The sequence below is a fragment of the Bubalus bubalis genome, chromosome 11, assembly GCF_019923935.1.
Source record: "Bubalus bubalis isolate 160015118507 breed Murrah chromosome 11, NDDB_SH_1, whole genome shotgun sequence".
Lineage (NCBI taxonomy): Eukaryota > Metazoa > Chordata > Mammalia > Artiodactyla > Bovidae > Bubalus > Bubalus bubalis.
Window position 1 is genome coordinate 25,950,379 of NC_059167.1, and position 12,059 is coordinate 25,962,437.

Sequence of the window (12,059 nt, forward strand, 5' to 3'; positions counted from 1 at the left end):
CTAGTGATATGATCTTGTATTTGTGTAATTATTTAAAATAATTATATACTTTTAATTATGAAATTAAATGACACAGCTTAAGATACTTTATAATTTATTGTCTCATCTTCTCTTGGCAGTAACCAAGGTTCCAAATACTTCATTCAGAACTTACTCTGAGAACTACCGAGTTCAGAAAGAGGTTTGAAAATGGCCTTTAGGATTTTTTTGAATTTCTATGTACTCAGCAATCATTTCCCTCACTTGAAAGTTAGTCCTGGGTTCAACTCGGCGCCCACTGCTAAGAGCCAGCATCTTACAAATACTGCTAATCTTGGCTGGAGTTGTTTACAAGAGAAGAGGCAGCTTCCTGTTTCTTTAGCCGCAGGGGCTAGGCAAATGCAGACTTGTTTACCCTCTTAAACTCTACTTCTGGATAAACAGAAAATGATCATGGACTGAGAACCCCTTACCAAGGGTATCACTTGAGCCCCCAGATACCAGAATTCAAAGGTTAACACTTGTGCCCGTTGGTCTGGGGCCCCGGCCCTAGGACTAAACCGATTGCCAGGCTTACCAGGAAGCCATCAAGTGTGGCTGGGAGGTGGGGTCGGTGGAAGCTCAGAGGTAACTCAGCCTTCCTGGGCTCAGAAAGGCAGAACCAAACTGCTCTTGGGGGAGGAGAGAGAGGAAGGGTGACGTGTCTTTACTAGAGCCCTCCCTTTCCTTGAGTTCTATGAGGAAGCCCTACCTTTTCCAACCAGTCCTTCCCCTCCCTCTGCCTCAATGGAAGAAGCTTCTTAGGCCCTTCTTGGTTTGCCTGAGCCCCAGGGGGTTTCCAAGCTGGACTTTTAACTTTTAACCCAGGAAGTGCTTGGTACACCAGGACTAGTTGGTCACCCCGAGCTTTCTCTAGGCCTTTGGGCCCAGGTCTGGTCTCTCTCTCCACAGTCTTGGGAATTTCACTGACACTACAGCTTCCACCAGTCTTTAAGGCTTAATTCCACACTAAATCTCCATCTCTGGCCTCTCCAGAGTGCAGACCACCAGCACTTCAACCACCAGCTGGGCAGTACCATCTGCTCATCTAAACTTAAATCCCATGAGCTCTGAGCTGACTCAGCACCTCCCTCCTCCACTCCACTAACCCTCTCCTCACTCCTCTCCCAGTGTTTCTGTTTCTGTCAGTGCCACATCACTGTCCCAACTCAAGATTTCTTGATTCATATTTACTGAGTACCTACTTTGTGCCAGATTCTGTTCTAGGTTCTAGGGACTCAGCAATGAACAAAACTCACTGCCTTTGTGGAGCATGCACTCTAGCCAAGAAAAGCAAAAAAGAGTGGGGAGGGAAAAATTGGAAGTTTGGGATTAACACATACACACTATTATATATAGAATAGATAACTAATAAGAACCTACTACTACTACTAACCAACCTAGACAGCATATTAAAAAGCAGAGACATTACTTTACCAACAAAGGTCCGTCTAGTCAAAGCTATGCTTTTTCCAGTAGTCACGTATGGATGTGAGAGTTGGACTATAAAGTAAGCTGAGTGCCGAAGAACTGATGCTTTTGAAATGTGATGTTGGAGAAGACTCTTGAGAGTCCCTTGGACTGCAAGGAGATCCAACCAGTCAACCCTAAAGAAAATCAGTCCTGAATATTCACAGGAAGGACTGATGCTGAAGCTGAAACTCCAATACTTTGGCTACCTGATGCAAAGAACTGACTCATTGGAAAAGACCCTGATGCTGGGAAAGATTGAAGGCGGGAGGAGAAGGGGACGACAGAGGATGAGATGGTTGGATGGCATCACTGACACGATGCACATGAGTTTGAGTAGGCTCTGGGAGTTGGTGATGGACAGGGAGGCCTGGAGTGCTGCTGTCCTTGGGGTCGCAAAGAGTTGGATACAACTGAGCTACTGAACTGAACTGACTGAAGAATCTACTATTATAACAAAGGGAACTCTAGTCAATATTCTGTAATGGTCTTTATGGGAAAAGAATCTAACAAAAAGAGGGGATATATGTATATGTATAGTTGATTCTGATGCTAAAGCTGAAACTCCAATACTTTGGCCACCTCATGCGAAGAGTTGACTCATTGGAAAAGACTCTGATGCTGGGATGGACTGGGGACAGGAGGAGAAGGGGACGACAGAGAATGAGATGGCTGGATGGCATCACTGACTTAATGGACACGAGTTTGAGTGAACTCCAGCAGTTGTGATGGACAGGGAGGCCTGGCGTGCTGCAATTCATGGGGTCACAAAGGGTCGGACACGACTGAGTGACTGAACTGAACTGATAGTTGATTCATTTTTCTGTATACCTGAAACTAACATAACATTGTAAATCAACTATACTCCCATAAAATTTTAAATTAAAAAAAGAAAGATAGAAAATATATATAGAGAGAGAGAAAGAGAAAGTCAATGAGGGGCTGAGTACTATGGAGAAAATTCACACAGATATAAGGACTGCTAGGATGCATGTGTGCCAAGTCTCTTCAGTCATGTCAGACTCTGAGACCCTGTGGACCATAGCCCACTAGGCTCCTCTGTCCTAGAGTGGGTTGCCATACCCTCCTCCAGAGGATATTCCGGACCCAGGGATTGAATCCACATCTCTTACATCTCCTGAAATGACAGGCGGGTTCTTTACCATTAGCACCACCTGAGACCCCAGGTTGAAGGGTGAGCTCAGGGAAGCCTTTCTGACACACTCCCCTCTGTGAAGAGGCCCTGAAGAGAGTGAAGAAATAGACCAAGAGCTCTCTGGGGTGAGAGTGTCCTGAGCAAAGGGCACAGTGAGCACAAAGGCTAGTGCAGCTGGGCAGACAGACAAGAGAAAGAGTGCTACAAGATAAGTCAGGAATAAATCGGGGTGTGGGGGGGGGGGGGCAAGGTCCCACAGAGCTGTGTAGATGAAAACATTTTATTCTGACTCTTCTACCCTCTAACTTACTGCCAAACCATGATAATCCCCCTCCACAGGGTCTCTGTTTTCCATTTCTGCGGCTACCACCTGGTGAAGATCCTTATCACTTCTTATTTGAATCATACTGGCCTCCTGAGTAGACTTTTTGCTTCTTGCCTCTCCCCACTCTAATCCTACTCATGACTGCTATAATCTTCTTGGAGCGCAGATCCCATTGTCATCAGCATAAGATCATTAGCATACATTTATGTAGCTCTGGATAAAAGTATACTCAGAAAGGAGGGGGACGGACCAAGGGGATGTGTTCCTGCATCTTCCCAGCATGTCCTTGTCAGAAAGAGATAGAACCGTCAAAAGTATGTTGTCAAACATGTCAGAGTTCTGTTTTTATGCCACAATGTAAAAATTGCAAAATTTTCACCAAAATAAAAAGTAAATAGAAAGACGAATTAGTCACAACCCCTTTGGCTTTCATTAACAAAAACCCAGTTCAAGCTGTTTTTTTCAAAGGTAATATGTTAGCTGGTATAAATTAAAACCTGAGAGCTTCAGGAATGGCTAGTTTCAGGTGTTCAGCAAGGGTAGAAAGAACTCTATGTGTCTCCGTCTCCCAGATCTGCCTTCTCCCTCTACTGTCTTTATTCTCAGTCAGACTCTGCCCATGCAGTGGCAAAGGTGGCCACCACTGGCTTTGGCTTACATCTTCTCAGCTTCGCAACTCCAGTGGAAAAAGAGTGCCTCTTTCAGCAACAGTCCCAGTGCAGTCCTCACTGACGCTCCCTGGACAAAGGACTTAATCCTCAACCAAACACTGTGACTGTGGTTGGCCAAGTCTGGGTCATACAACCATTCTGGAAGCAGAATAGGGGTGAGGTCATCCCCACCTGAACAAAATGGAAAGAGTGGAACATGGATGGATTCCCAAAGGACCATCTGGCATTGAGGAAGGAAGAAGGAACGGTGTATAGGCAAAAACAAATTTCCACAAAGGCTAGGAGCACCGTTGTTGGTGAGCCCTACCCTCAAAGCCCTACCCTCTGAGTAATCAATAGTCCTCCACCCTCAAATACTAGTATTTGAACCCAGGGCTCTCTGATCCTCAAGTGCTGTTGCAAACCCACACATCATCCGGTTTCTCTGAAGGGGAGGGAAATGACTTCACACGTAAGGCCACCCACAGCTCTCACAGCTGGAAACTCCCCAGCGGCCATGACTGCCTCCCAGGAAGCAGTGAGTATCAGTCACCAAGTTGTGTCCAACTCTTTACCACTGTAGCCCACCAGGCTCCTCTGTCCATTCGATTTCCCAGGCAAGAATACTAGAGTGGGTTACCATTTCTTTCTCCAGGGGATCTTCCCAACCTAGGGATTGAACCCATTATCTCCTGCATGGGCAGGCAGATTCTTTACCACTGAGGCATCAGAGAAGCCCCCCCAGCCCCCCCCAAGTGGCCACATTCCACCTCATTCTACTCCTTTAGTGAGCAAAAGTCGCTCAGTCGTGTCTGACTATACTGGAGTGGGTAGCCATTCCCTTCTCCAGGGGATCTTCCCAACCCAGGGATTGAACCCAGGTCTCCTGCATTGCAGATGGATTCTTTACCAGCTGAGCCACCAGGGAAGCCCTCTACTCCTTTAAGGGGCACACAAATTGAGCAGAACCAGGATTAGTGGCTTGACAACAATATACTCGGCAAGGCAGAGGAAGTAGTGGTGCTCAGGCCCCCTGCCACGCTCTCATCTCAAAGATCTTTCTGCCAAATAGATACCACCCACCCACCTCCGAAACCTGTAAGTTGTGGTTAGAACAGTGTCGTGTAAAAATAGCAAGGCCCCTCTTGTTCCACACCACTCCACTGCTCTGTCCAAAGGCTGTCTTCTGTCCTGGTTCACCCAGTGCCTGAGCTGTTTCTACCCGCCTCTGGCTGATGCCCTGGTCTGATCTGAGCCCTGGTCAGGCTCCTGGGCATCTGGAAAGCAGAGCCTACTGCCCCTCAGAACTCGGACGGGGAGCTGAGTTTGCAGCCCACTGAGGTCCAGGGGGCCAACTTATTAGCCCCTCAGCAGAGAACGTTCAGTCGCTGAGTGGCCTCCCACTCGGAGACCCCTGCTCCTACTACACTTCAACTGACCCCTCTTGGACTTCTAGCCAACCTCGTGAGGGATCCTGACTAAACCAGGGTGGGCCTTGCAAGGACTGGGTGTACTTGAAAGTTAGTCTCAGCAGAGGCACCAGAGAAGCATGTGCACCTCAGAGGCCTAGAGTATCCTGAGCAGGTGGCCAAGTGAAGCAACAGGTGCAGAATATGGGTGCAGGTGTGGTGCGGTGTATGCTTAAGGGGAGTGGGCTGGTCTGACGTTGTCAGGGCACAAGACTTCTGCAAACAGTCAGCCAGAAGCTAATGGGCTGGGCTTTCCAAGGGATAGGCAAGGCGGCAAGACCCTAATGAATCCAGCTCTAAACACACCCATTGAGCTTAAGGATTAATGGACGAGTGCAGAGCTGGGTAGGCCTGCTCCCATGTCTTGGGAGTATCTGTCTAATAAAAGATTTGTCTGCTTGAGCTGAACTGAGCTGTAACTTGTCTGCTGTTTAAAACCCTTTAGTTCATCATTTGAAATTTTTGTTGTGATGGGACAAAATCTGAGGAAGAGAAATAAACTGACCTGAAAATTTCCTTTAGGATTGACTGGTTTAATTTCCTTGCAGTCCAAGGGACTGCAGAAGGTAGGCAGGCCAGGGCTAGTGTGGCAGCTCCATGGAGTGTTTAGGGTCCCAGGCTGCTAACTCTCTGCTCTACCAGTTATGAACGTGGTCCTCATTCTCCAGGCCAAGATGGCTAATGGAGACTCTGCTCTCTTATCTGCATTCCAGGCAGCAGAGTGGAAAAGAGGTGAAGAAGGGAAAACCTCTCTGTATTGTTTGCTAGGGCTGCTATAACAAAGTACCACAACCTCAGTGCCTTATGCCACAGAAATGTATTTATCGACTCAGTTCTGGAAGCTAAAAGTTGGAAATCCAGATGTCAGCAGGGTTGGTTCCTTCTGAAAGCTATAAAGAAAAACCTATTCCATATTCTCCCTCCTTTCTGCTGGAAATTTGCTGGCAATCTTTATTGTCCTTTACCTTTAGATATATCACTGCATTCTCTACCTTGATCTTCACATGGTATTCTCCCTGTGTGTGTGTCTGTGTTAAAAGTTTCCTTTTTCATAAGGACATCATTCATATTGTATTACAATTCACCCTAGTGACCTCATCTTAATAATTATACCTACAAGGACCCTATTTCCAAATAAGGTCACATCCTGAGATCCCCAGGGCTTCCCTGGTGGCTCAGATGGTAAAAAAAAAAAAAAAAAAAAAAAAAATCTGCCTGCAATGCAGGAAACCTGGGTTTGATGCCTAGGTCAAGAAGATCCCCTGGACAAGAAAATGGCAACCCACTCCAGTATTCTTGCCAGGAGAATTCCTTGGACAGAGGAGCCTGGCAGTCTACAGTCTGTGGAGTCACAAAGAGTTGGATACCACTGAGCGACTAACACTTTCACTTGCACTGAGATACTGGAATTAGGACTTCAACACATGAATTGCAGGGCGGGGGTCAGGGGACACTATTCAACTTATAACACTCTCCCATGAAAAGTCTCTTATACCTCTTTGCTTATCTTTGGCAAGAATTTAGTCTCATAACTACACCTCACTGGGAAGCTAGGATTTAGCTGAGCACATGGCCATCCTCCCAAAAGTCAGTTGTCTGTTTTGGAAAAGAAAGGAAAAATGACTTATCAAGGCAACAGCTGGCAACCTGCTGTGGAATGTATCCTACCAGACACTTTTCTATGCATTGCAAACACATCTGTGTACTTTTCAGGAGACAGTATTCATGTCTTCATCCAAACAGCTTTACTTCTCACAGAGGAGCCAGGCACTGCCTTAGGCTTCCTGTTTTTATCTATAATCCTCAGAACACCCTGGAAGCAGAGGCTGGCTTAGTTTAAGCCTCAGGGCCCCTCACTAACAAGGCCCTTTCAAGGCCCCACTCCCAACTGAAACTATGGATTCTTCTTTTTGAAAGAGTCCCTAAACCTGGCTTTTATACAGATTCTGGGTCTGTTCCTGCCTACCATCTAGGCATTATTATCTTCATTTTATCCATGAGGAGCTTGCAGTACAAAGAGGAAAAGTATTGACAGTTTATCTAGAGGCACAGAGTCAACGGTGAAGTTGGGTTTTAGACCAAGGTCCATCTATCTCCAAAATTCAGACCATTTCCCCAATGCCTTGCACACCAAAGGATGCTGAAAACATCCTAGGATGCTTCTCCGCTGTGGATCCTCAGCCACAGCCCCTGATGGGGATTTGGACTTTTGAGAGTTGGCTGCTGACCAGGCTATCTGAGGCTGCTCTCAGACAGATCTCCTCATAGACGGAAAAAATAATCTGTGGAAGAACCTGAGCTGGGGTCCATCCCAGGAAACACACTTGTAGAAGCTTCTTGAGCTTCTGTAACAAATTATCACAAATTAGGTGGCTTAAAACAACATAATTTACTTTCTCACAGTTCTAGAGGCCAAGAGTCTGAAATCAAAGGCTCTACTGGGTGATCCTCTCCTGTCTCTCTCAGCTTCTGGTGGCTCGAGAATCCCTTGGCTTGTGGCGCATCACTCTGCTTCCATCTCCACATGGACTTCTCCTCGGTGTCTGCATTTTCTCTTCTTGTCTTTCATAAGAACACTTTGTGTTGAAGATTTAGGGCCCACTCGGGTAATCCAGGATGATCTCATCTCAAGAGCCTTCATTTCACTACATCTATGCAGACTCTTTTTGTCATATAAGGTCACATTCACAGGTTCCAAGATGTGGACATATTTGGTGGAGGTGTGGGAAGTGCACCATCCAACCCACTACACACTCTGTCCCAGGACAGCAGATTTCATTTCCAGAACCAGGGGAAGGGAAATATGGAAATATGACTATGCACACAGTCCTTCTGGTCCCTTTTAATTAGTGCTGGCAAAAGGGACCACAGTAGAACCGCAGGATAGTACTCCTTATTTTGGAAAAGCATTCAAAGCCCAGAGCGTTAAAGTCAGAGAAACTCTGAAGGTTCTTCCAAGAATGGGCATATGGGTGTCAAGCTTTTTTAGTAGAACTTGGTAAGCTATGCTGGCATGTTTTTCTGTGTTTGCTATCCACTTTAGAGAGGGCCCTGTGAAATGAATTTTCAACCCAGAAACCAAGTCAGGTGGGGCTCAGGAAGACAGAAGGATGAGAGAAACATTTCCAATTTATCAAGCTATGAGTTTCATGACGTCACTTCTTACTTAAGAGCAAAGTGTTGGCTAAGAATAGTGGTGGAAAGTTCCTGATGCCAGATTTTGGAGGTGGGAGAAAGAAATCATTTCAGCCCTACACATTGCCGTATCTTTTAACTGATTCAAATTCAGGTTCAGCAATGGATACTCATTTACAGAGAGCACAGCAGGCTGGTATATTTTCTTAGGTATTATTACTTTCTCCTCTTTCCAGGTGAGGTGCTGAGATTCAGAGAAATTAAGGGACTTGCCCAAGATCAAGTAGCTGTAAATGGCTAAAGCAGGACTTTAGAATATGTCTTTTGATTCCTAACTCAGTGCTCTTGTTCAAGTAGTACAAGACTTGAACATTCCTTCCTACTTGCTGGCTCCCATCCTGGTGAGGTGGTTGAGATGGGAGCAGGGTCTCCCACCCACTGGAACTTGCTGCTCCCTCTCATTTGAAGAGGATGCTATAGAAGGAGGCATGCAATCTGTGTGTCTGTAGGTCTCTAGTAGGAGCACAAGAAACAGCCTGATTAAGGTCTGCAGCATGGCCAGAAGCCTCCGCAGCCACTGGAGTTGATTCCCGTGTCTTCTCAGCACCTAATTCTCCATGTTTTTGTGATGCGTGAGCTTGCTCTATGAGCTAAGTATTAGTGAGCCAATTTCTCCATCCACACAGCTCCTGAGCAACCGGAAGCCATCCCTGTTCTAATTTATGATGGACCAGCATGTGCAATCAATAGGTGCCCCACAGGTTATTAAAGGAGAGAAAGATGGCCCCAGCGGTCCTGTTTACTAACAGGGAAATGGTCTTCTGGCAGCTTCTGGTATGTGGCCTGCGAGAGGTTTACAGTTTCTTTTCAGCCCAGAAACAGAGGCCGCCCCTTTTCACCTCAGCCCTGAGCCTGAGACAGTGAGCAGGTAGAGGCTCGTGCTGAGAGAGCCCTCCCCTGAACTGTCATCCCAGAGGGGGCACAAGGAAAGAGGGGCTTGAGGGTGGGTATCAGCCCAAAGCTTTAATAAAGCCATTGTGTTTTGAGGCCCCAGAGGACAGTAGTGTTCCCGGACAGGGCTGAGACTTAAAGGATGGGAGTGGTTGGATGGATGTAAGGTTAGGCCAATGAAGCAAAAAGAAATAGGTGACTCCTGCCAGACTGCCAGACAGGAGGTGGTCCTTGGTCAGCCTTGCAGGCTCTGAAGAAACACCTGTATTCAGTCCTTTGCCTTCTCTCTGTTCTGGGTCCTTTGGTTTCAAGTATTTGCAGTATTTTTGCCGTTGACTTTTTTTCAACAGTTTTGGAGGAAGAGGGCAGGGGTTGGATTTAAAAATAAAACAGTATCAGCACTGGCTTTTTTGGGTAAAGGGGAAGGAAGAACCTCCTCCAACGCACTCTCTGGAAGGCAGAATGGTGCAATATAGTGGCTCTCAAACCTTTCGGTCTCAGAACCTTTTTACTTTTAAACTTATGTAGGCTATATCTATTGGTAGAAAATCTAAAATATTTATTAATTAGCTTAAATAACAATAAATCCATCATGTGGGTGTGTGCTCAGTGACATCCAGCTCTTTACTACCCCATGTACTGTAGCCCACAAGGATCCTCTGTCAATGAAATTCTCAGGCAAGAATACTGGCATGGGTTGCCCCTACCTACTCCAGGGGATCTTCCTAACCAAGGGATTGAACCTGCATCTCCTGCATTGGCAGGCAGCTTCTTTACCACCAAGCCATCTAGGAAGCTCCCTAAATCCATTAGACGTTAACATAAATTACATATTTTTGTTAAAAAAAAACTTTCAAGATAAGTAAAATTATAAGAGTGACATTGTTTTACATTTTTGCAAATTTTGTAAATGTCTGGATTAATAGTCAATGTTTCAATATGTTGTTTTGGTTGAAGTATGTGAAGAAAATCTGGCTTTACACAGATATGTAGCCGGAAAAATAAAGAGTACTCAGTCATCTTTTTAGATAATTGTGGATATTCTTTTTTGATACTGCATCAAAACATAACAAGTTTCTCAAAGGTTAATTGCAGTGTGGAATTGTAAAGTATATCAATGAACTTTTCATGTTCTGTTACATTAAACTTTGGTTTATTGTGCACCTTGAATGGATTTTTACCCATGTACTATTTTGTAATACCATGCATTGGTCATGGGAAAATATTGCTTCGTTGAGTTATACAGATATTCTAAATGTTGACCCATTTCATTATATACTATCCAAAAAAAAAAATCACATTCATTAATATCACCATAGATCTCTTTGGAAAAATCTTTAAGTTCTGGAATGCTGTCAAGCTCCACAGTGGTGGATACAAGTTTTCAAGATTCTAATTTTTGCTTGGAAGCTCAAATTTTATCATTGGCAATAAATACTATCAGTTGTTTTTCCTTGAAGTGACAGGCCCCCTTTGTTCATTTTGAGAAAATGCCTGCCAAATATCCAGTCTGAAAAAGCATTCTTTGTCATCTAGCCTTTCAAGCAAGGGGGAAAAAAAAGATGTTGCATGAGGAAAAAAAAAAAAAAAGTGATTAGTTCAACTCACAAACTCAGCTCCCTCGAGATAACCATCACACACTGAAATGCAGCAAAAGTAGTTTATGCATACTGCCCATTTTATTACACAGAATGTTTTGAAAAGTATCAATATTTAGTAAGATTCATCATTTTTACAGCTTCATCAAGGACATTCTTTTTTTGTGTGTGTGATTTATTTTTTTTTAATTTTATTTTATTTTTAAACTTTACATAACTGTATCAGTTTTGCCAAATATCAAAATGAATCCGCCACAGGTATACATGTGTTCCCCATCGTGAACCCTCCTCCCTCCTCCCTCCCCATTCCAGCCCTCTGGGTCGTCCCAGTGCACCAGCCCCAAGCATCCAGTATCAAGGACATTCTTAAATGAAACTGACATTTGTTTTCATGGCAGCCGTGTGGTGAGGGTGACTGCTACAGTTTGGGGCCTGTTTGATTCACGCTCAAGAGATAGGATTTCTGCTCACCACTGCTTTCCTACCTTCAGTGCAAAGGCCAACAAGATGAAAAATGCAACAAATGTTGTAATACAATTATGAAGAGGGTTTTAATTCATGAACACATGGGAAATGACTCAGGGATTCCTCAAGAGTCTGTGGACTAGACTTTGAGGACAGCAGGTACAGTAGATGCAATGAATGACTAAAGCTTAGGCACTTCTTACCCCAGCTTTGCCTCGGGCTTGCTCTGTCTTTTGCAAGTCATTTCACTCAAGCGCCGCCTATTCACTGCAATACAGACAGGCTGGATTAAATAATCTGTCATCTCACTGTCAATTTAGGAGCACTGTGGGACACTGAACAATCTTTATAATTGACTTATCAGTATTATTGCCTGTTTGTTTCTAGCATGGCTCGTTCTTTCTGGTGTGCTCTTGTCACTACATATGTATGGGCATATATTCTCTTCCTATCTCTTTACAAGATGGGAGGGCAACTCGTTCTTCCATAGAGAGTTCACTTGTAGAAGATGGACTGAAGACTCCACCTCTACTCTAATTGAACACTGTGTCACGTGTCCTGAATGATTCTAGGTGGAGCATTTTCAGTTAAGGGCATGCTCTTTTTCATGAAATCCAAGCCAGGAAAATCAGGTCCATGTCATAAAAATAAAATAAATGCATATTTTTTTATGAAAAATAAAGTAGACCAGACTGGGTGATTTTCTGAAGAAATCTACATTTGGGGGTATTGATTTGCATTTGCCTCCAGTTGGAAAGAAGCCAGTTTTCCCCTGCCTCTGCTCCCTGACCCTCAACCATGTACCAGACTCTACAGAGGCTG